Source organism: Saccopteryx bilineata, chromosome 12 (genome assembly GCF_036850765.1).
Source record: "Saccopteryx bilineata isolate mSacBil1 chromosome 12, mSacBil1_pri_phased_curated, whole genome shotgun sequence".
Taxonomy (NCBI): domain Eukaryota; kingdom Metazoa; phylum Chordata; class Mammalia; order Chiroptera; family Emballonuridae; genus Saccopteryx; species Saccopteryx bilineata.
Window position 1 is genome coordinate 27,439,276 of NC_089501.1, and position 25,525 is coordinate 27,464,800.

The window sequence follows — 25,525 nt, forward strand, 5'->3', positions numbered from 1 at the left end:
GTGATGTATTCTTCTTTCCTTGAGCTTTTCTGCTTTTTTCCTCCCTAGAATCATTATACTAAAAATATGTTACTTTTTAAAATCAGAAATGCTCGTAGTTACTATTTAAATACCTTTGACAAAAATTCGGCTTATTAAAAAGATGAAATCTGTGTTTCTTGATGATTATATTGCAGTGTGAGGAGACAAACAAATTCAGGGTCTGGCCAGGGGAGGGAGAAAGGAGTGGCGCTTCTCCCAATCAGATGGTGGGAGGAGTCTCTGTCCCCTCTGACAAGGGAGTTTGGCCTTGTCCTCATTTGCCTGTGGGCTCTGTGACCCAGAAGCTATGATTATGTTTCTGCCTTCTGGAAGCACAGTTTATTTTAGGGCCTTAGCAAGAACGGGCTGGAAGCCTTTGATTTAGGAATAATGAAATATAATTTGCTCTTCCTTCTACTGTCCGTGGTGTTCTAATGACTTAAGAACATCCCCAGTTTGATAACTGAGGCCTAAGAGAGGTCATTCTGGTGCTTTGAACTCACACCAGAAATGAACATTACAGAAGTTTTACTGTCTCATTCATGACGTGGCTTCCTTCAAGATGAGCTTGAGCACTGTGCAGTGTTTCTGAGGCTCACTTGACATCCTCAGTTAAAATGAAATTGTACACAGGGGAAGGAGATAAAGGAAAAAAAATTGTGGTAAAATATACAGCACATAAAATTTTCCATTTTAATCATTTAAATGTACAATTTGGTGGCATTTATTACATTTACATTATTGTACAACCATTGTGATTATGTATTTACAACACCTGTTGAGCATCCCAAACTTTGTACTTATTGAAAAATATCTCCCCATTTCCTTCTTCCTAAAATTTGGTAAATTATAATCTACCTGCTGTTTCTGTGAATTTGCCTATTCTAGATATTTCATGTAAGGGCAGTATTCATCTTTGTCTTTTTAATGTCTGGCTTATTCATGTTGCAACATGTATCACTGCTTCATTCCTTTTCATCAACGAATAATATTTCATTCTGTATAAATACTTCATTTTGTTTATCTATTCCTGTTGGTAGATACTTGAGGTTCTTTCCGCTTTTTGGCTATTGCTAAAAATGCTGCTGTGAACATTAGCATACAAATCTCTGTTTGAATCTTTGCATTCAGTTCTTTTGGAAGTATTTCTAAGAGTAGAATTCTGGAGTTATATGATAATTCTACATTTACCTTTTTGAGGAACTGCCCTACTGTTTTTCACAGTGGATGCACCATTTTACATCCTATCACCAGTTTATAAGGGTTCCAATTAAGGAATTAAGGTAAATTTGGGACCTGATTTCTTTTTTTTTATTCAATGGGAAGAGGGGAGGCAGGCAGAGAGACAGACTACCACATGTGCCCCAACTGGGGTCTACTGGCAAGCCCTGTAGGGGGCAATGCTCTGTCTATCTAGGACATTGCTCTGTTACTCAGCAACCAAGCTCTTCTTAGTGCCTGAGGTGGAGACCATGGAGCCATCCTCAGTGCCTGGGCCAACTTGCTCCAATTGAGCAATAGCTGCAGGAGGGGAAGAAAGAGAAAGAGGAACGAGAGGGGCAGGGGCAGAGAAGCAGATGGGCACCTCTCTTGTGTGCCCTGACCAGGAATTGAACTTAGGACATCCACACTCTGGGCCGATGCACTACCACTGAGCAGACCAGTCAATGCCGGGACCTAATTTCTAATCTCAATTCTTCTAAGGATTTGGTATATTGTTTAATAAATGTAATTCTTTTTTTTTTTCATTTATTTTTTATTTTTTTATTTTTCTGAAGTTGGAAATGGGGAGGCAGTTAGACAGACTCCTGCATGCGCCCAACCGGGATCCAGCTGGCATCCCCACCAGGGGGCAATGCTCTGCCCATCAGGGGTGTTGCTCTGTTGCAACCAGAGCCATTCTAGCACCTGAGGCAGAGACCATGGAGCCATCCTCAGCATCCGGGCCAACTTTGCTCCAATGGAGCCTTGGCTGCGGGAGGGGAAGAGAGAGACAGAGAGGAAGGAGAGGGGGAGGGGTGGAGAAGCAGATGGGCATTTCTCCTGTGTTCCCTGGCCGGGAATCAAACCCGGGACTCCTGCACGCCAAGCCGATGCTCTACCACTGAGCCAACCGGCCAGGGCCAAAATAAATGTAATTCTTTGTGGCATATCTCATTCTTTAATTTATTGTTTTTTCTTTTTTTCCTATTAAATTATAAATGTCAACTGTCTCTGAGGACAAATGAGATTAATTAATCACTTGCCTTGGCATCTATGCTTGTAGATTACCCTTGAATAATTAATCTAGTATTTCTTTTTTTAAATACTTTATTTATTGATTTTTAGAGAGAGAGAGAGAGAAGAGGGAGGAGCAGGAAGCATCAACTCCCATATGTGCCTTGACCAGGCAAGCCCAAGGTTTCGAATCGGCAACCTCAATGTTCCAGGTAGACACTTTATCCCACTGCGCCACCACAAGTCAGGCTTAATCTAGTGTTTCAATAGCTAAAATCTCTTGGCTGGATTTCAAGATGGACCTTTTCAATGTCCAGTTCCAAATTTATAAAGATGAATATAAAGGTATGACATATATAATATTTTATGATAAGTACATAATATAAATAATTTCATTGTGTATTATGATAAATTACATATTATACAATAAGCTAAATTATTTATTATATAATGATATGTTAAATATAGTATATATTATATGATTATATTAAATGCAATATAATTATTCTTTTATTACATTCCATTATAATAAAAATCACCTAGAAATAAAGGTGACTTTTATATTATATATAATGAGATAGTTATAACATTTTGGGGAGAAATAACCTAGAAAAGAAATTTTTACTTTTATCATATATATATCATATATATATTTTTTAAAGGAGAGATTATGCTTTAAGACTTACTTTGATTCCAAATAGGAGTAGAGGTCACACCCATGTTCTTAAAAAGCACATTAAATCCTTCCAGTCGGCAACTTTCTTTTTTTTTTTTTAATCCAGTGAGAGGAGAGGAGGTAGAAACAGACTCTCACATGTGCCCCAACTGGGATCCACCCAGCAAGCTCACTAGGGAGTGATACTCTGCCCATCTGGGGTGTGGCTCCATTGCTCAGCAAACCAGCTCTTCCTGGCTCCTGAGATGGAGGCCATGGAGCCATCCTCAGCACCCAGAGTCACTTCACTCCTTTGAGCCATGGCTGTAGAAGGGGGACAGAAAGAGAGAGAGAGAGAGAAGCAAGAGGATGAAGGGTGGAGAAACAGATGGGAGCCTCTCTTGTGGGCCCTGACTGGGAATTGAACCTGGGACATCCACACGTTGGGCCGATGCTCTACCACTGAGCAAACTGGCCAGGGCCCCAAGTGGTAACTTTTTATTTTGCTCCTAATTGTCCTTGGTATGTGGCAGTGGAGTGTCTCAAGTTTTAAAATTACAAAACACAAGTGTCATACAATCGAATTGGTAACAAGATGTCTAAGAAGGAAGCTATCTTTAAGTACTGAAGATATCTGCTCTTGATTTTCTTGGTTACTACTCTCTAGTCATCCTGTTTTTATGAACTTCCAGGAGATACTAGGAAAGCTGCCTGTTGCTCATGAGCTGGCCTCATGGAGAATTGTCACATTTCAAACGTGAATTTGCCAGGAAAAATCAACATTCACATTTTCTCACACTACCATTTCAAAAGCAGAGTGCCAAAAATCTTCCATTTCCCCTTCAGATTTCCCCTCCTCCTCTTCTCTCTGCCCTATAAACAGGGCCCCAAATCCTCCAGCTACTGGATAGGTTAGGTCAGTGGAGACACAACAAGGAAATCAGAAGAGTGATTTATTTCTCTTGCTCTCTTGTTGAGCACTTGCCTCAGGCTGGCTGGAAACGTCATCGAAAAGTCACTCTCAAGGAATTCTATTCCAGACAATTCTCTTTCCTCTTTCTTTCTGTCTTCTAGTTTCTCTCTCTTTCTCTCTCTCTCTCTCTCTCTTTCTCTCTCTCTCTCTCTGCTACTAGACCTAGGTTCCTTCACAATTCTTTGTGGTTCTTTTACTTTTGTAATGAGTTTCTTTGTAAATAAATTCTTCAATTCATTTAATGTGACTGTCTATCAGTTTTTTGTTGGGACCTTGGAGGATAGAGGCAAGAAGAAGATTTTGGTATTACTGCCTCTTTAAATAAAATTCAACATGGCTAAACTAACAATTTTCTCTCTTGGGTTGTGACAGTTCTGGGTGACACTATTTATTTCAATAGGTGTCATGAAATTCTCAAAATGGTTTCAACTGTAATTTAAACCTAAAACTTGACATTTAGTCCTTGTAACAGGTGTGAGCGAAGGAGTTCGATTGTTGGAATCATTGGCTCAGTCAGTCTTGAGTTGATAATTGGCCATTAAAAGAGGTCCATTCCAGGAAGCTGGGCATAAGGCCAAGAGTGTCAAACACATATGTCCAAGGATGAGACAGGGGGAAAAAGTAGGAAATATTGGAAATTGTGAATTACAGAGTGTATGCTTTGCCTAAAGGCAGTCAAATTCAAATTAATAAATAGAAAAACTAAGCTGTAATTTTTTGGATGCAAGTGCTGGTGTAATATTTTTTGGATGCAAGCACAATTGCAGTGATGGCACGTTGACCAATGATTGTTAAGTTTAGTAAGTGAGTATGTCTGAAGTAAAGAGAGGGAGGGCGTTGTCATCAAGACAGGACACAAGGGTCCTTCTAGGGTGCTAAATTACTTTGCTAGGGCTGCCATAACATAATCTCACAGATTGGGTGGTATAAACAACAGGAATTAATTTTCTTACAGTTCTGAAGGCTAGAGGTTCAAGATCAAGGTGTTGGCAAGTTTGACTTCTTCTAGTCCTCTCTCCTTGGCTGCAGATGGCAGTTTCTCACTATGTCCTCACATGGTCATTCCTCCATGCTTGCACATGTCTGATATCTTCCTCTGCACATCCAAATGTTCTCTTCCTGTAAGGACACCGGGTCATACTGAATTAGGTTTCACCCTAATGATATATTTTAACCTTAATCACCCCTTTGAAAGCTCTAAATCCCAAAACAGTCATGAACTGAGGGTACAGAAGGTTAGGGTTTCACCATAGGAATTTGGGGGGAACACAGTGCAGCTCATAACAGGGGTTGATGTTCTGTTTCTTCAACTGGAAGATGGTTGCACAGGTATTTCATTTACAATTATTTATTAAATTATATACTTATGTATTAAACAATTTTATAATTTTTATGTTGCATTTCACAACTTTTAAAGGTTAAACAAATCAGCATATCATGCTAGCCAAAAGTACAATTCTGAGCCAGCCTTTCAGACTCTTCACACAGGCTAATAACATTCATTTCTCAGAAGAGCATAAAGGATAAGGCATATAGGAGGCAAGGCAATTCATCTTAGCACTATTTTTTCTTCTTAAGAATGTTACAATACAGAATATTTTAGGATACTTTACCTGAGCTTATTTTTGGCATCTTCTGAATATTAAAACTCTGTGTGTGTGTGTGTGTGTGTGTGTTTAATACAAATTCGAGTGCCTGTATAAACCCCATTCACCAAATCTGCAGGCATGACAAAGACTGCCCTCCTGTAAATTTATGCTTTAAATCTGCCCATTGGGTTGTGGATGACCTTGTGAAACTGGTGGCTCTGGTAATAAAGCTGTTCCATTAAAAGAGAACAGCATTTCTGAAAGGAGAAGCATATTATAATTTAGAAGAGGAGAGGTGTTTCATGTTGCTGTGCTCACCGAAGAAAAGGAATGTTCAGCACAAAGAAGTTTATTATGGTGTGTTCATCTGCACACGCTGCCACCGAGATAACCTAAAATGTAATTGGATTTTGCATTATCTGCTCTTAGGATCAAAGACTAGGTTATATAGTATTATTAAAAAATTACCAAAAAGCCTTTCTACCCCAGGAGAGTTTAGTCACCAGCCTATTATAGATAAAAGATTTCCAACATTCCAATTACTTCTCTATTCATTCTCCAGCAGCTTGCTGGGTAATCGATGGAAACAAAAATGAAAGAGATACGGTTCCTATCCTGTGGTGTTACTTCTTTAGTGAGTAAATCAGGTAGTAAATTAGTAACTTTAACATAACAGGGAGAAGCAATAACAGAGGCCTATATACACAGGGGAGGATAGAACCAGAAGGGGTACCCAACGCAGTTTGGAGGTTCATAGAATTCTTCCCAGGAGTGATTCTGTGCTTAAACATAAAAGAAAATTGAAAGTTAATTAGGTTACAAGTCAGTAATAATGTCTCAAGGAGATGGAGCTACATAAAAAGGTCACAGGGGCACTAATCATTTCAGGGTGTATAATTATGATCATGTTCCTAAGGCAAAAAAAAAAAAAAAGAAAGAGAGAAAGAAAAAAAGATGTGGTTAGAAAGGTGGGAAGAAAAAAATTTGTATTTTATGTTAAAAGAGATGATGCCATATTTCTTTTAGATGTATTGATCTGGCTGCCGTTTGAAAGGTGGACTTGAAGAATAAAGCATGTAAAACAGAATGATTATTTAGGAGCAATGATGAGAATCTGAACTAAGAGGGTAGCAGTGGGGACAGACAGGAAAGAGCAGATCTGTAGAATTGATAGGACTTGTGAGTGACGTTAAGATGCTGGAAGGGCCAAAGAGACATCGGGTCTCCAAATGTCAGCTTTGATGACTTTATGAGCTAAAGTGGTACTAAGAGATAGGGAATATAGGAAGGTTTGGGGACAAAGTTGATCATATAGTTTGGGACTGAATGGGTTTGTATGGTAAGACTGTGACAATGATAAGTAGATAGATGTATAGCCAGGAAAAGTACAAGAGAAGAATCTTTCCTCACTACAGGTAATGATTCAGAAGTTGTTAACCCACTGGTGCTTCGGAATCATGAAAGTAGATGAGATTACCCTCTTAAAATTGCTAGGTAGAATAAAAGCAGTGAACAAGAATGGAATCCTGCCTGACCGGGAGGTGGCGCAGTGGATGGAGTGTTGGATTGGGACGTGGAGGACCCATGTTTGAAACCCCGAGGACGCCAGCTTGAGCGCGGGCTCATCTGGTTTAAGCAAGGCTCACCAGCTTGAGTCCAAGGTCTCAGCCTTGAGGAAGGAGTCACTGGGTCTGTGGTAGCCCCCCCCCCCCCAGTCAGGGCACGTATGGGAAGGCAATCCATGAACAATTAAGGTGCCGCAACAAAGAATTGATACTTCTCATCTCTCCCTTCCTGTCTGTCTGTCCTTATCTGTCCCTCTCTCTGTCTCTCCTTGTGTCTGTCACAAAACAATAACAACAAAAAGAATGGAAGCCTAGGAAAGGCACAGGTTGAAGGGTAGGCAGAGGATAATAAGCCCAAAGAGTAAGCAGGCAAGAAACTAAATATAGGAGAGAGAAAAGACCAACGTAAGTGAGCCAAAAAGGTAGAGACCTTCAAAAGGGGAGGGGGGCGGACCATCAATATTGCCAAAATAGTGTGCTAATTCAATACAAAATAACTGGAAAATACCCAGAGGATTTGATAATTAGGAGATTATTTATGACTGTGACTAAAGTAGTTTCAGCAGACTGCTAATGAAAGATGCTTGACTAAGCTAGAGTTTTTGCTACTCTTTTGAGAAGTTGAAGTAAGCAGAAAGTGAAAACTGATGGTACCTCCAGAAGCACACTGGGTCAGAACAGGATACTTTTATGATGGGCAATGCTTGGTATATTCATAGGCTGAGGGGAAGGAACCAGTAGACAGAGAGGAGTGGCAGGAAGTGACGGGAATAAAAGCAGAGAGGGAGAGTGTATAAATTTCCTAAGGCTACTGTAACAACGAACCACAAAATGGGAGCCATCAAACAACAGAAATCTATTCTCTCACTCTTCTGGAGGCTAGAAATTTGAAATCAAGGTGTCAGGAGGTGCCATGGTATCTCAGGCTCTGAGTAAGAACCCTCTCGCTGTTAGTCCTTACTATTTACTGGCTGTATGTTTGTGTCTTCATATGGTATTCTTGTGTGTGTGTGTGTGTCTAGATTTCCTTCTTTTTATAAGAATACCAGCCATATTGGATTAAGGACTCACTCTAATGATCTCACCTTAACTTGATTCCAACTGCCAAGACCCTAGTTTCAAATAAGGTCACATTCACAGGTACCAGAAGTTAGAACATTAACTTTTTTTTTTTGTGGGACACAATTAAATACTTAACAGAGGGAGTGATCTTGAGAAAAGGATATTCTCTGAGACTAGAGAAAATAATATAGGATAGGGATGGGTGTAGATAAGCTTGTAGGTAAAGAGAACAAGAACTTAAAACAGTTCGTGCCTAGTGGCCTCAATTGTCATATGCTGAGAGTAAGAACAAGGAACTAAAAAAAGTGGTGAAGATCTTTAAAAAATATATTACAGGAAGTAGACAAGGTAAATGACTTATGACAAATGAAAAATTGATGGATGGTGGTGATGAGGGTTTACTTGAGGCAGGGAAGTGCAGAGAGTGAAAATTCTATTCCCTCCCAAAAGGAGGAAAGAGAGTTTATCAGATAAAAAATCTAGCAGAAGAAACCCTGAGCTAGAGGAGGCAGCGGGATTAAGAGGACGAGTGGTGAGGGAGGCTGGGCTTGCCTCTCCCTGGCTGAGGGATGAGAGGCGTAGTTGGAAGAAGCTGGCTGCATGTAACTTAATTCTGACACACATTCGAATAGACTACTCGTTCCTTAAAAACATAGCCAAGTATCAGTGGAAACAAGACAAAAAGTAATTTTTTTCTGCTTTATAATTTGCCAAGACTTTTCACAATTGCTGTTTTATTTAAAAGCAGAAACCATGTCATATACTAATTCTTACAGAACTTTTCATGGAGGGACTCAAAATAAGCTCATTTCTTATGGATCCAGATGTTTTGCTTGTGACAAAGAGCATGCTCATACATGCCACTGACAATGCATGGAGCTCTGGGGAAAGAATGAAGCATAGGGCAGATACATTTTAATGGGAGAAGGAGAGGTAGAGAGATCTGGTTGATAAGAGTAGCAGAAAAGAGCTTAGAATCTGGAGGCGGACACACCTCTCCTGGATTTCTGGTTTTGTGGTCCTGTGGGGTAAGGTGTGATTCTGTTTCAAAGCCTCTAACATGATGACCAGGGTGGCAAAGTGCTTCCTGGGAGGCTGAATGCCACTTGAGGTGTGTCTGATTGGCCAGCTTAGAGCTTTTTTAAATGTTAATTTTGAATGTTTTTAGATGGGATCATGTCCATCAGCTGTAAAAGAAAGGAATAAGGAAAACACCACCCCTCTATGAAATCTCTGAAACTGACTGATGTGCAACAAACCATATTAAGTTTTTCACTATCTAGCAGAAGTGAACAGCAAGAAGAGGTTAAGTCCAATGATGGAGAATTACAGACAGTTGCATTTTTTAACACTTCAGTTTGTAGCCTATGATATCAATTCCCACTATGCTAGTAAACATTAATAATTAGCTTTGAGGAGATGGATTTTCTAAGGAACTGGGTGTTCTCAGCTCCTTAGAAAGTTATGATTGTGTGTATAATGCTGTAGTTTTGTTTTCCTCATTCTTCTTGTTTTAAACAAGTGGGCTTTTATTTCCACTAAAGTATCCTACTCTTTGCCACTTGTCCAGTGGCATTTGGTTTGGTCACTGAGAATGACTGACATAATGTAACTTAAAGAAGGGGAAGGAAAGAAAATAAAATTGATTTCCAAAAATATCTACTTCTGAGTTTTAATACAACTAAGGAAAGCTGAAGCATCCAAAAAAAGCTGTTCCCTATTCAAGCAATCGAAGACCGTTAGTATGGCAAAACCTCCTTTCTTGGGTCTTCAGTTTGAAGAGCTCACTTCACATCTCCCCTAAAGACTCCCAGAAGTCTTTCAGCACAGGGAACAATAATGGTGCCATTTTACCACATCAAAGAGTGTAGAATGTAGTATAAATGAGAGTTCCAAAGCCAGACTGCCCTGTGAAATGGACTTGCCACTTGTGAGCTGGGTAGACTTGTGTGAAACCTCAGTTCCTCATCTGTGTTGGTGGCGAAGGAGCAGTTCACTTCCCCTTCCTCCTTGCTGCAGGATCACAGGGAAGTAGGCCCCAGGAATGGGGTCCAGCCTCAGTGGGTGACTCTTGATCTGTTGAGGGGTAAAAGTGCTGTCCCCTTTGCTAGCATTTCCCAGTGTGTTCTGTGACACCTTAGTTCAGTGCAGTGTGCATTCATGACCTTCTTAGAGACTCAAAACATACATTTTTATGTTAAGACTGAGGATGAAACCCTCACTAAGAAAGTTGTTTAATTTAATGTTTCCCATTTGTACTTGATTATGGGACTCTGTGTTCACGATCTACTTATTACCAACCATAAAACTTGTCTTTTAAGAAACACTCTTTGGGATATTTTGCATGAATATATCATTATTGCTTTCAACTGATTTATGTTAAACTCTAAAGCACTGAAAGACTGTTTTATAGTCTATTTTCATCTAAATGATTTACATCTAAAGTATGCTTTCTTAGACTAATATCAAAATTATCTTTAGCATTTTTATCTTGGTGGAGATGATTTGGTGACATCTTATGCCAAAGGAAATGGGCTGGATTAAAAAAAAATCTCCCCAGGAACTATACAAAGTACAGTAAATATTCAATAGTGGTTGTACACAGATACTTAAAGGACACTTTTGAAGTGTATACAAATTTGAACTGTAATAACTTTGTATAAATATGGGCAATGCCTAACATTTTTCTAGGATAGACTTAAACGTAGCTGTAATATTATATTAGCCATCTGTCGATATGATTTTTTAACCCATCATAAATACACAGCCAACCATTTTGGCTATTGAAAGGTTTTGTAAATTGCATCCTTCATTCAGTGAAAACTGAACAAAAGTTTTATAAACAAATGCACCATCACAAACATACAAACAAATAAAACATATGTATACATGCTTGTCTGTTTTACATTTGATTCTGGTAATTAAATCCCATGATTATCACTAGAAAGGACAGTGCATGGCTTGGAATCCTCATTCTCTTGACAGGTGTTATAGCAAATATAGTGCCACAGCAATTAGAGAGCTTTTTCTTGAGATGAGTTGGAACTTCACATTAGGCAAAGAGTTTCTAGAGTCACAAAATGGAGGCCAGAGACCAGAGACAAAGTAGGGTCTCTGAATGAGTCAGTCACCTTGTAGGAACAGGACATACCTCACAGGTACTCAATATTCCTCCCTGCCTCACATGATTTAGAGTCATGTGTTGCCTTTATAAGTGTTCTTATAAACGAGCTTTTATGAATGTCCTTACAGGAAGAGACCAAGGGATACACACAGAGGAGAGAGAAGGGCATATGAAGACGGAGACACAACTGGAACCTGGAAGATGCAAGGAACGGAATTTTTGCTAATGTGTCTGGAGGGAGTATAGCTCTACTGACACTTTGATGTTGACCTTCTGGCCTCCAGAACTGTGAAAGAATAGAATTGTTGTTTGAAGTCACCAAGTGTGGGCAAATTTGTTGCAGAAGACATAGTAAACTAATGTATATGGGAAGGTCAAATGCTTTAAAAAATGTGCCATTATCAGCGATTGACTGCCTTTCCCCCTTTCCTTCTTGACTACCTACTTTCACACCTCTCTCCTTCCCCCATTTTGTCTCTTGCTCCTCTTTTTGCATTCTTTTATTTTTATCCTCTTCCTTGCCATCATCCTGTTTTTTTGTACACACCACACACACATTTGAGCATAAACTATGTGAAAAAAACCAAACAATAAATTTTTTAAAACCACAGAAAAATGTTACATAGTGTTGAGGACTTCTGGAATAATTTTCATTAGAAATTGAAACTATTGAATAATCTTGAATAGCCTGCTGAGAATGTTAAATTTGAACCGAGATCTAAGGAGTAAAAAAGGTCCAGTCATAAGAGGATTAAGGGAGAGAGCATTCTAGGTAGAATAAACAGATGATGCAGATTTTAGGGTGGGAATGACAGTAGACTGTTCATGACATTGTCTAGCACCCCCGAGTGGCTACAGGATCATGATCACTCATTATTTTTACTTATATTTATGCCAAAGGGGAACTGAGGTGTTAAGTTTTTGTTCTCCATTGTTCCCACCCCCATCTGCAACCAGCACAGTGTTGGACACATAGTTCTGTGGTTAAGAATGCAAGATCTAAGGCTTGATTACATTTAACTCTGAGATGCTTTCTGGCTAAACTTTGGGCAACTTTATAACTCTCAAAACCCATTTACAAAATGAAGAAAGTAATCATAATAATAGCAATATTATAACATGACTGTGAGAATTAAATTCATTACAGAGGTAAACCAGTGAATCATAGATCGTGGCATATAGTATATAACTCAGGAAATATATATATATATATATATATATTTTGTGGAAGGCTCTCAATAAGTACAAATTAAATGAAGGGATTCACTTCTATCAATGAAATTAGCAGGCACCCCCTGGAAACCAAGCACATAGAAACAGAGAACAGATTGGTGACTGCCAGAGGTGGGGGCTGGGGGTGGGCGAGATAGGCGAAGGGGGTCAAAGATACCAAGTTCTAGTTACAAAATAAATAAGTCATGGAGATGTAATGTGCAGCATGGTGGCTAGAGTTAAAAATACTGTATTGCATATTGGAAAGTTGCTAAGAGTAAATCTTAAAGAAGGCCAGTCAGGAAACTCGGAAATGAGCTGGATCTGAGTTTGTGAGCTCCAAGAGGTTTGTGAGCTCCAAGAGGTCTGTGAGCTCCAAGAGGTTTGTGAGCTCCAAGAGCAGCCCGTCTCTTCTCTCTGTATTCCCCTCTCGGGGTTGTGCATCCTAAGGTTCTAAACCTTCAGTAAATTCCTGTAGAAGTTGCGTTGTTCTCATCTCACCTGTGGGGAAAGGAGCTAAGGGAGAGGGGTTAGTCTTGTTGGTGTTAGAGCCAGAGCGTAACACATGGGACCTGTTCCTGGGAGCACATTCACTGGGGAGTCTCACCCAAGTCGGGCACCCTAAGGCCTGTGAATAGATGAAGGGCACAAAAGAAGTTCAGATCTTACTGCCCAACACAGTCATTGGCAGACAAGGGCAACAATCATGAGGGTACATGTAGGCCAGTCTCCTGTAGGGGCCTGAAGTCTACACTGGAATATGCAGTGTTCTCAAGATGGCCCACGGAGGTGTGGGCCCAGGTCTGTGGAGCCTGACATCTGTATACAGCAATTTGGGAATCTCTCTTTAAGAAAAGGAACGCAAAATTACCAATTTAAAAATATGTGCAAAAGTGAGTATTTAAAAGAATTTTAGAATTTCTTTCAACATTTTTTAGAAAAGAAACTACCACAAAATACAAAATTTGAAAGCTAATAAACAGCACAGACATAACAAGATTAAGAAAAATAATATATCTTCATTGTCTGACAAACTTCAAAATGCAGTTTTCTACGTTTCCTTGGCTGTGTTGCCTTTGACCATAATACAATGTGTCTTCATAAGACAATGATTTTGTAATATCGTTTTAGTAGAGAAAGTAGAAAAATATTTCAGACTCTTCTCTAGCATGGTAGATAATTGAAATTTATTTTTCATTATTGATAGTTTAGAAAAGTTTCCACAGACTAGTTTCTGGTTTGAAACATTTCAAACTTTATTGTTCCTTCACTTCCTACAACTTTCCGGGCTGTGTTGTAGGTCACACTCATAATGGGATTACAGTCTCGGGCCCTGAATTTTCATGTGTCTGTTGTCAATGAGTCAACACGGTGGACAGAAAAGATATTCCAAGGAGCTATTTATGCCCAGGACAACTAGCAACAATGTCACCATAACTGGAAGGGACTGTGAACCACATAAGCATATCTTACCTGTTCTAAACCAAATGTCATTCCAGGTCAATTTCCAATCAGCTGGATCTTCAAAATTCCAGTGGTCACTCCAATGCCATGTGACAAGAAGGGAGGGGATGTCAGCCTGGAAAGAGAGAGTGATCTTAAGCAATTACAGTTTAAATGGCTTAATTTTGTCAATGTTATGAAACATATGCATCGAATACATTGGGATGGCTTCCCCCAGGAACTTGGGAAGAGTGGGTGTAAGTGAGGGATGCTGTAGCTCTTCAAGCGTCATAGCTTCCCAGTGACTCCATCTCTGCACCAAGGCAGTATCATTTCTTCTAATGCAAAGAACCGATACTTGACTGACCAAGCTTCTACAATGCAATCTAAGGCAGACTTCTTCATACAGAATTGCACTCTGTAGTTGATGGTGACATAAGGATTGCTGATTCTCATTTCAAGCCATCATTTGCCCTCATTATCAGTAGACTCTAAAGGAGTAAGACTTTTAAGTGATATTTTCATCTGATTCACATTTGGAAAAAGGAGATAAAGGTAGTGCATCTATTACTCTGCACCCTCCACTGCCACCCTCCAAATTGTTTTCTTGGATCTAAAAACCACCCTCATGTGAAGTAGATAATAGTATTATTGGAAGCATTTCCAAATGGAAGCATATGCACCAAAATGCTTCACATACTAATGAAATACCTGTCATCACACTATTTTCATCTAAAAGTTTCGAAACACTTGGAACATGAATTATGAAATGATGTGTAGGCTGAAAATATGTCATTTTAAAGGACATTTTACATTTCTGAGAACATCCTACTGATTAAAACTAAAGAGAGAAAAGCTTTCTGCAAGTCTAAGATGCAGCTGTGGCGGTTCAGCGATCTATCTTTTTGCTTTGCTCATCGTCTTGCACTGCATTTTCCTTTTTGCTGTGTGAAGCATGCGTGAAATGGCAGTATGAAAACTGAATGCTTTCATCCTTGAATCTGACAAGAACCCAAAACCATACTGTTGCTCACGCAATCAGTCATGCAAAACTCACAAGAAATTTTAACGACGTTGAAAAATATTGAAAAGAAAACAGACACCTTAATTTAAATTTGCACATAATACATGCTCAATAAATATTTGTTGATTTGTATTCTAAATGCTTTTCCAGTATTTTTGAAGTGAGGTTATATATAGAAGCAAGTAGGAAGGAAACATTCTTTTTTGGCTACTTTGGAATTAACAATATCTCAAAAGTTATCTTGATTTAGCAATATTTAGTGCTATGAAAATTTATTCATTTGATCCCCATTATCAGGTTGAAATCTCTTAAAGTTAAAAGTTTTAAGATTATCAACCCATCATTAACTCTAATTTACCATTTTTTTCAAACAAACATTGAATCGATATATGATAGCCCATACTAAAGTATGACATGAATAAAATGGTATTAAAATATTTAAAAATTTTGACTAAGAACTCTGAATGGGGAAGAAAGCAAAATGTTCCATAATTTAAAGGAACTTGGCTAGTCAAAGAGGTTAAATGAGAACTGAAAAGAAATGTGATTGTTTTCTTTTGTTTTTCAGAATGAGGCACTGTCTTTAGAGCCTTTGTGATTTTCCCTTTGGTCTCTCTTGAGCCTCTGGATTTTCAGTCAGTGGCACGTTTACACTTATATATACTTACCTCACACCCTTTTACTTCCTTAGTGAAATAGTTTCTTTACTAGAAATAATTGTGAAAACCGTGAAAAATTAGCACGATTTCTTGGAATTGGGGACCCTTAGTTTAAGTCTTTGACTTTCAATGTGAATTTAATATGGATGCTTAGCTAAGTCATTTAATTGCTCAAAATCCTGCTTTCTCATTTCCAAAGTTAATAATAGACCACAGCTCAGTCCAAAGTGATGATGATGATGGTGGTGATGATGATAAACTTCAGAATTAAATCCAGCTCTGCACAGCAGGTAACATTGCCCTTCCTCCCCCCCCTCACCTCCCACCTCACCTGGCCTTGGTCCCTCCACCCTTACATGATCTCAGACATAGATAGGCTTTGCCCAGGCAAGGAAATGCACCAATTCTTGAGTTCACCCTGAATTTTGCTAACTCTGCTACTCGAACCTCAGGTGTTCATGCAGGTCTAGACCAAATAGCCTCAATCCTTGGTACACTTTAGAAACACCGAAGGTGCCTAATTCCCACCCCCAACCACCTCTCTAGGCACCAGGATTTTCTAAAGAGCTCTCCAATTTACTTTCAAATTCTAACATAATGTGGAGGAGAAGGAGGGATTATATGAAGGTATCGATGAGGCCTGGCTAGTTCTGCCATGTACTTTGTAAATGTTTGAAATTTTCCATAACAAAATGTATTTTCACAAAAGCTTCCCAGGTAAATATATAATCAGAATCTGCTCCCTAGGGTTCCCAACCTCATAATAGTAGGCATTCTAAAACTAGAATCTTTACTCTGCCTTCTTTTTATTCTTTCCATTAATTAATTAATTAGCTATGTAATTCATTAAACAAATGTTTACAAATGTTATTCTGGGCTGGAATAGTTCAAGCCCATGTCAGGTTCTGGAGACTCCTTAAGAGGCTTAAGTATAATTAGATGAGACATAATTATAAACAAATAAACTATCATTAAGCCTGACCAGGTGGTGGTACAGTGAATAGAGTGTTGGACTGGGATGCGGAAGACCCAGGTTCGAGATCCCGAGGTTGCCAGCTTGAGCGTGGGCTCATCTGGTTTGAGCAAAAGTTCACCAGCTTGGACCCAAGGTCGCTGGCTCGAGCAAGGTGTTACTCAGTTTGCTGAAGGCCCACGGTCAAGGCACATATGAGAATGCAATCAATGAACAACTAAGGTGTCACACGAAAAACTGATGATTGATGCTTCTCCTCTCTCTCCATTCCTGTCTGTCCCTGTCTATCCTTCTCTATGACTCTCTGTCTTTGTAAAAAAATAAATTAAAAAAAAGCTATCATTAATAGAGTAGATATGTTCAGAGAAGAGCAGGGCATAAAGGATGTGTGTGTGTGTGTGTGTATGTGTGTGTTTGTGTTTGTGTGTGTGTGTGGAGAGGTCAGTTGTACCTTGGGAAAGAATCAAGAACTGTTTCATAGGAAAGTGACTCTGAAGATGAGTTTGGTAAAATCCTACCCACCTTTTAATATTCTGTTCAAGTTCCACTTTCTACATCTTTCCTTTCTGTTATTGAACAAAAATAATCTGTTTCCATTCTGTGTTGTAACCTTTTGTTTCCTCATATTATTTCAATTACATTAGGCCTCAGGTTATTATAAATCCCTTGTGATTAAGAATTATTTTATCTTTGTATCTTCATACCCTCTAGAAAAATGATTTGAACATTATAAGTACTCAATAAAAGTATGTAAATTCAATAACCCTGATTATCCTTGTACTTTATTGCCATGTTAAACAATTTTGTCATGTCACTTGACATTTGAATTTACGCACGTGCCTTAATTGGCAATCAATATTAACTTAGGAAAGAACTGGTGTCCAAGAAAAATATGTGAAGTTGGAAAGAGAACCCCCTTTTGTTGGTCAAAAATGGACACTGCCCTTTTCAAAGAGCTATAAATAAGCACCCTAATTTTCCTGCTCACTGAAAGAGGCACACTATCTAGCCAAGTGCAGCCTTGAATGTTAATTTTGTTCTATTTGAGAGCACCTGGAATTCAAAGGCTTTCCCTTCTCTGGCTTGTACAAGAGCTGTTTTATCTGCTGCATAGAATTTGGAATGACCCAATTCTGTCACATTGGTGAGAACAAATAATTAAAAGAAAGTTGGTTGACAGAGATAAAAAAGTACAGAAAAAGAAGAAAGCAAAGCACAGAAAAAAATATCAGTGAGGTGCTTTCTTGGCACTTTTGTTTCGAATGAAGTCCTGTTTTTGCTTTGAACTTGATAAATACAAGGCCATTTCTAGTGCGTAGCTAGGAGAGTGCCTGAAGGCGCACACCAGAGAGGATGCTAGTCAAGCCACCGATCAAGAATGGAACAAGCAGCGACTTGCTTCAGTAATGACAGTGGCACAAGCAGCACAAGGAAGGACATCTCGCCTGCCTGTTGCGAGACTGACTAGCTCCTTAGCCCCGACGTGCCTTGAACACGGAAGCCTAATCATTTGCAGTCATTGCACTGAAGCAAGTAAGTTGGAAATGAACTCTCTGATGAGAAATAAAAAGAAATTCCCAAATAAGTGTTTCTTCTCTCGGTTACATAATTTTCCTTTTTATTTTTCCATCTCCACTGAGGACAGAGCCTTGACATGATGGGTCAGGTTCAATTTAAGTACATTTAATGTGGAAAAACTGTTTCAAACAGTAGACACCTTTAATTTTAGGAAAATCTTGAGATTCCACAAACAGCCACAAGCATTTAAACAACATACCTTTGTCATCTTTTTTTTTTTTTTTTTCTTTCATTTTTCTGAAGCTGGAAACAGGGAGAGACAGTCAGACAGACTCCCACATGCGCCCGACCGGGATCCACCCGGCACGCCCACTAGGGGCGATGCTCTGCCCACCAGGGGGCGATGCTCTGCCCATCCTGGGCGTCGCCATGTTGCGACCAGAGCCACTCTAGCGCCTGGGGCAGAGGCCACAGAGCCATCCCCAGCGCCCGGGCCATCTTTGCTCCAATGGAGCCTTGGCTGCGGGAGGGGACGAGAGAGACAGAGAGGAAAGCGCGGCGGAGGGGTGGAGAAGCAAATGGGCGCTTCTCCTGTGTGCCCTGGCCGGGAATCGAACCCGGGTCCTCCGCACGCTAGGCCGACGCTCTACCACTGAGCCAACCGGCCAGGGCCCTTTGTCATCTTTTTGTTGATGTACGCTCCTGCCAAGAGCAATTAGAAATATTAGATAAAAGATTACAAGATATCTACTTGAAAGCAGCCGAGACTTACCAAGGTAGGTATGGCTTGGGAGCCAAAATCCCAGACAGAGAAAATATGTGAGCCCAACGTTGAGCCAACAGAGATAATGTGAGCCCAACATTGAGCCAGCTCTGCCGCTCACAGTGTTGGTCAATTCAAGGCAGCGCTGGTGAGCTGTGGGACAGAACTTCTACTAGTCTTAGGACACTGATGTTTTAAAAAACAATGGATTCAGAATCTACAAGGGAAGACAGACCCAAATGACCAGCAGGGAGCTAAGAAACACAGACTCAAGGAGCAGGAGAAACTGGAGGTGGCGACGCCCTGACAATGGAACTCAGCTTTGAACTAGTTCCATCTGCGGAGAGATGAAGGCGATTTGTCCTCACCTTAATTGGTTGCCGAAAGGAAAAGCACCATGGAGAATCTTGCATTTTATTCAGATTTTTTTTTTTTAAAGCCCAATATCTGACATTCAGTAACAAGAAAGATGAAATGGCTAAACATCAAGAGAAAAAAAACAAAAAATACAAACTGACTCCTAGAAGATCTAGGTTTTGGAGTCCTTCCCATACAGAATTTAAAATATCTATGATTAATGAGTTCAAAGATTTCAGTAGAGGCGTAGAAGACTATATTTAAAAAATAGAAAGAGGCCCTGGCTGGTTGGCTTAGCGGTAGAGTGTCAGCCAGACGTGTGCAAATCCCAGATTTGATTCCCAGCCAGGGCACACAGGAGAGGTGCCCATCTGCTTCTCCACTCCTTCCTCTCTGCCTCTCTCTTCCCCTCCTGCAGCCGAGGCTCCATTGGAGCAAAGATGGCCCGGGCACTGAGGATGGCTCTATGGCCTCTGCCTCAGGCACCAGAATGGCTCCTGTGGAAATGGAGCAACGCCCCCGATGGGAAGAGCATCGCCCCCTAGTGGGCATACCGAGTGGATCCCCTCTAGTCAGGCATATGCGGTAGTCTGTCTGACTGCCTCCTGGCTTCTAACTTCAGAAAAATACAAAAAAAAAAAAAAAAAAAAAGAGGAAATTTGATAAACTGAAAATTTTAGTAACAAATTAAGAACTCCATATATAGATGAATAATAGGTAAACTAAAAGGGATAGTGCCTACCTCCGGGAACTAGGGAGGGGGTGTTGATGTAAGGTACAGGGAAACTTCTAGGGTGTCAGTGATATTTCGTTCCTTTTATCTGGTTACATGGATGTGTTTACTCCATAATAAACTCTCAAGCTATAGATACATGATTTGTGTTTTTGTTGTGTATGTGTGTTAACTGATGAAACTTCTTCATTAAAACATGAAATACCCCATAGAGACTCTGAAATTCTGGGAGGGATGTGGTGTTTCAAGAAGCCAAACCCCTGCAGGTGGAGCAAACAAAGAAAAAAATAGGTAACATTTATGTGAGACTCATAAATGACTTCTCTGAACTGGCTTGCTGGATTAACTGACAGTAACCTCCCCCCCCATGCCGCCCCAGTCAGCCTTCTGATAGATATCCACAGAGTGCCCGACACCCAACCAGGAAGTTCGCATAGTCACTCCATTTGTTAGGCTGTGTGTCTGATCGTAAGAGTCTATTGTGCTTGCCACTAAGCCTGAAACTAAAATTATTGTACTTGTCTCTATAAAAAGATTTAGATAAATATGTTAAACTGATGATATTTGAGTGCAAAAAGCAACTGTTTCTATGAAAAGTTGACTGCTTCCTGTGCTCGCTCCGGCAGCACATATACTAAAATTGGAAGGATACGGAGAAGATTTGCATGATCCCTGCGCGAGGATGACATGCAAATTCATGAAGCACTCCATATTAAGAGAGAGAAAAGTTGAATGCTTCCTCAGTAAGGGTGAGTAAGTAGAGAAGAAAACTAGACTGCACATGAATAAGGAGGTCGTTGAGGAACACCTTTCTGTGTGCACACATTGAGAAGGGTGTATCACCCACACACAGATATGTGCATGATAGAACCAGTCTGATGATTGGATCGCCATGGAGTTGTTCTGAGAACCAAAGTAGGAAAAGAAACAAATTCAGTGATATATCTAAATGGCTTCAGAAACAGACTAAATAGTAGCTATTATTATTAATCATTAATACAAAAAAAGAGCCAGACTTCAGATTCAAGCCCTTAAACAGAAATAGCTGCATTTCATGAGGATTCTTTCTTTAAATTCTACTGCTCAATAATTTGCTGACTTAGGTGAAAACTTGGCCTCTCCCCAAAATGGCCCTACTCTGGCCATCCTGAAATTAAAGGGATTCGTAGAAATAATTGGAAATGTATTTAGATTAAACAGATTAACAATATTTAAACTCATTTTCTGCTCTGAATAGAAATAGTCATAGAAAATTAGAAGATTGTTCGAAAGTTGACCACTGATTTAACCATAAACTGAACAATCAAAAGTAATGTATCTTTAAAAAATTAATTTATCTTTTAACCCAAATGAGACAACATAAATAATTTTTTCCCCTCCAGGAAGTTTTTGTACAACTGGAATTGCAACAGGAGCCTACCTAATTGATTGATTTGTGTCTGAGTGTGTTAAGTGCTTACTAAACATTGACTGAATGCTGAATAAATGCGCTAATGCAAGTTTTCTATTTGTAGACATAATTTGATTAAAGGGTTAGAGGAAAGATGGGAAGTTTTTCCTCTGAGACCTTTCGGATTGGGTTAAGTTGCCATGTCAGAAGGGGTTTGGACTACCCGCCGTGAGACCAGTAGTGGAGACTAGCATTGCCTGCTGCAGCCTTTCCACTCTTATACCTCTAGAACTAACAGTGCTGAACTTGTGAAAAACATCAAAGCTTCATGTTCCAGATGTAATCTGTTTTATCTTACTCTCTCTTGAGTTCCATAAGGCATTCATTTAGGGCATTTTAGGTTCTAAGAAAATGGATTCAAAGCCTGACTCGTCAGTTTTGTTCTGGCTCCCAGCTGCTAAATAACCCTCCAATCAGTAGGTAAAAAGGAATTGCACTTAACAATCGGGCTTCTTCAAACCCCTGCTGAAAATAAATGAGCCTCTTGAAAGGTTTCTGAGACATGGGACCCAAGGGCACCACGTCACGTCCAGGTGCGGCAGACGCACAGACTTGGGAACTGGTAACTCACCGCTGTCTCCACAGTTAGGTGGAGGGAGGCGAGCTTCTGGGCAAGAAGGAATAATTATCTGTGAATGACTCGTGCTGCAGAGACAGAGACTGACTCCCCACCCCACCACACTGAGAATAGATCCAAAGCCCTTATTGTGCTTAAAATCCTATCACTGTCACCTCTGACCCCTCTCCTTGGCTTGGGCCACTCTAGCCACAGGAGCCTTGGTGTTACTCACATGAGATCATTCATATCTGCCTCTGCCTTCTCACTTGCTGTTCTCTTTACCTGGCAACGACTTCCTCTAGCATTGTTCATGGCCTTCTGTGACCATCCAACTTAAAGTAGCTCATAGCATCCTACCCCCATCACTCTATTCCCTTATCCCGCTCTTCCAATGCATCTATCTCTGCCGATGTATATGTTTTTGCATGTCTATTTGCTTATTTTCTGGGTCCCCCAACTTGAGACTAAGCTTCATGAAGACAGAGACTGTATTCGTGGCTGTCCCCAGCACCTTGAACAGTTAGTAGGTGTTCCATAAATATTTCTAGAATGAATGAGTCTTATTGTATTAGCCTTTAATTTGTGTTTGTTTGCAACAGGTAACATATCTCATATGCACAGGAGTCTGATTATGCGATTTAAAAAAGCTGAATTGTGGGAAAGTCTTTAAACCTAATCTTGGGCCATCAGAACTGACACTACAAAATTTGAACCTCTGCTTCTTTCAAAACCACACAAGGAAATGACTGTGTATTAGTTTCCTGTGGCTGTCACAATAAATCACCATAAACTACGTGGGTTATGTAACAGAAATTTATTCCCACACAGTTTTGGAGCCAAGAAATCCAAGCCCTAGGATGATCACCTCATCTCAAAACCCCAAATTTAATGACAACTGCAAAGAGTCTTTTTCCAATAAGGTAACATTCACAGGTTCAGGGGAGTAAGACCCGGGCATATCTTTTTAGAGGCCCACTACCAATAATAAAGCTAAAATTTGAGTGCTGTGTTTCTGATTTCTAGTTAAACGTACTAAGTCTGTGACTTCCATTTAGATGTCAACATTTCAAAAATTTACTTTCAAAAGGAAACATAAAGTGCCTTAATCTAAAAGACATGGCACAAATATAATTTGGTATTTGACCAGCTGGGGATAAACTTAAACTGACTTTCCACTATGCATGCTAAACAATCCTTCCAAAGCAAACCAGGATTTCTGACAACCACCATAAACTGGGACGAGGCAAGGGAGGATCCTACCCTGCAGGTTTCAGGGGAAGCATGGCCCTGCTGACGCCTTGATCTCAGACTTCTAGCCCCCAGAACTGTGAGACAACACATATCTGTTGTTTTAAGCCCTCAGTTTGTAGTTATACAAACTTAGCAAACAAATACAAGCCCTAAACTAAACCATCTCCTTTCCGTTAGCCCACAGACTTCACTCTCATCGTGCCTCTGCCCTCCTTGTTATCTGGACTCCAGCATCAGGACTTTGGTGAGTCTTAGAATAATGCGACAAGAGGCTCATATTTGTTTGAAGCTCCAAAGAAACCTTTAGGAGAATCGCTCCAAAATTTGAGTGAAGGCATGAATAATATAGCTCAAGATAAGGGCTTATTTGTAGAATCTCAAATTTGGCAAGGCAATATGTTAATCCGCATCAAGAAGCTGTACGGTTATTTATGTAAACATTAAGATTTAAGATGATTTATGAAGACAGGAGTCCTGACTGGAGAATAATTGGACATGGGGCGAAGTCTGAAGTAAGAGCCTCATGTAACTTTGCCCATCTTCTTTATCTTCTTCCCTCTCCATTCGTGTGCACCCAGTTTCCCAAAATGGCTCCTTTACTTTGCTCCTGCAGGCGTGTTACGTTTCATCTCCAGGGACAGAGACAGAGGAACCATTGTAATCCCCATTGCTGTGGTAAACTGCGCCCCATCTTAGAGGTTGGGAGGCTTCCTGTGTCTCTAGCTGAGAATAGTGTCTTTTAGTGGGTGGTACTGCCATGAGATCTCCTCACCGTTTTAGTATTGTTTAGATGGGAAAGAGATGTTTTCCGTATGGAATGTAATTGGCAGTTTTATAGTATTTTTAACTACAGGAAGAAAATTCTCCCTCTGTAACACGTTGGTATTTGGTCATAAAACTTATGCATATTTTCTGATTTTCATTCTATGTGAAAATAAGATAATAATTCATATCCTTAAAAAGGAATTACCCGTCCCTAAAAATATATGCATTCTGCCACGGACCTTGATCCTAAGACATTAATACTTGTATCTCTTATACTCTGTATAACTGGTGAGGGTGGGTTTTTTTGTTTTTGGCAGGGGACTTACCTAAAGTGTCTCTTAGCCAGCTGGTTGCCCACTCTGTCTTTGCATAAAACTTACCCTGAAAGCTCAACCAGGTGGAAGTTCAGCGCTGGGTACAGTCTCCAGTGGTGAAACAGTACGTGGCATCTCAGCTCCTGTGACTAAAATAGGTCATACAAAGTTCCCAAGAGGAGGGCATGACAAATCCTGTGCAGGACACAGGATGGGCACTGCTTCTCGCCCCCGAGACAAGCGCTCCGTCATACCTATCACAGACGTCGCTGCTGTGACTTTCATGATGTAGCAGCCAAACAGCATCAGGCCAATGATGACTTAGCTGCAGAACATCTAACCTGAAAGTTGTTCACTACCTTCTTGAGCAAATTAGATGTAACAAACCCAACTCCTAATTATCTGCTTCTCGTCAAGTGCCAGCATTCACAATAGAAAAAAAAAGTAAGGTTCACTCCAACTTTTTTCTCTTTTACTTATCATATTGTTATAATATTTTCCATTGCCAATATATAATATTATAGGTTTATGATAATTTTAATGTTAGATTAAATTAAATCTTTGAAGACCATTCTGAATATCTACTTTCTATGCACAATATTCTATAAGGGAATGTGTTCATAGCTTCAAACTATTGAGTTATTAGAATTGGACTTTTGGTTTGTAATCTCCTGCTAATTTGTAATGGAACACACACAGACACACACACACACAGATAAGTATTTTATTTCAATATTAGGATACAAAATGTGATATTTTCTTTCAGCCTTTAAATAAAATGTAGTATTTTCCAAATTTCCATCTTGCTGTAATGGTGGGAAATTCAATCTCACTCATTTCTAGATTCCTTCCCCTGTCCCCAGTTTCACCAGCGACATTCAGAGGTCCATGCAGGGTAATTCAGGCCTGGTCTTAAATGATGAGTGCCCTTGTCCTTGGTCATCCTGGTCACTGCTGATTCTAATGGCAGCAGATAGAAGCCAGATGGTTCTGCTGGTCTTATCAACAGAGGGGCAGAGAGGTTTCTGCCAAAGTTTGAGGGTCCCTGCCCAGGGCCTAGCCTGCCTAGGTTTACCAGATGAATATTCCCTTTCCAGGAGTCCTGCCCTCTCCCCAGAATGCTGAGGGAATGGTCCTCTTCCTGTTCTCCCTCCACTCAAGGCCACCTGCCCAGGTAGGAAGGGTCCCTGCTCCTCCAGCAGACCTTATCTGCCTTTCTGGTCAGAGGAAGCTCAGTTTGGGTCATTCTTCACCCCCACCCCAAACCACATAGACCTCCATTCCTCACCCACCACCTC

The 25,525-nt window shown here is 40.1% G+C and overlaps 1 long non-coding RNA gene and 1 other non-coding gene across 2 annotated transcripts in view; both read left to right on the plus strand.

Annotated features, from left to right (window-relative positions):
* The window catches only part of LOC136316427 (uncharacterized), a 70,521-nt gene that overhangs the window by 33,379 nt on the left and 11,617 nt on the right, over positions 1–25,525 (plus strand). The gene's annotated exons all lie outside the window — the stretch shown is intronic.
* Positions 20,499–20,605, plus strand: LOC136316505 (U6 spliceosomal RNA). The gene has a single exon (XR_010727737.1). It is a non-coding gene; the product is annotated as a U6 spliceosomal RNA (small nuclear RNA).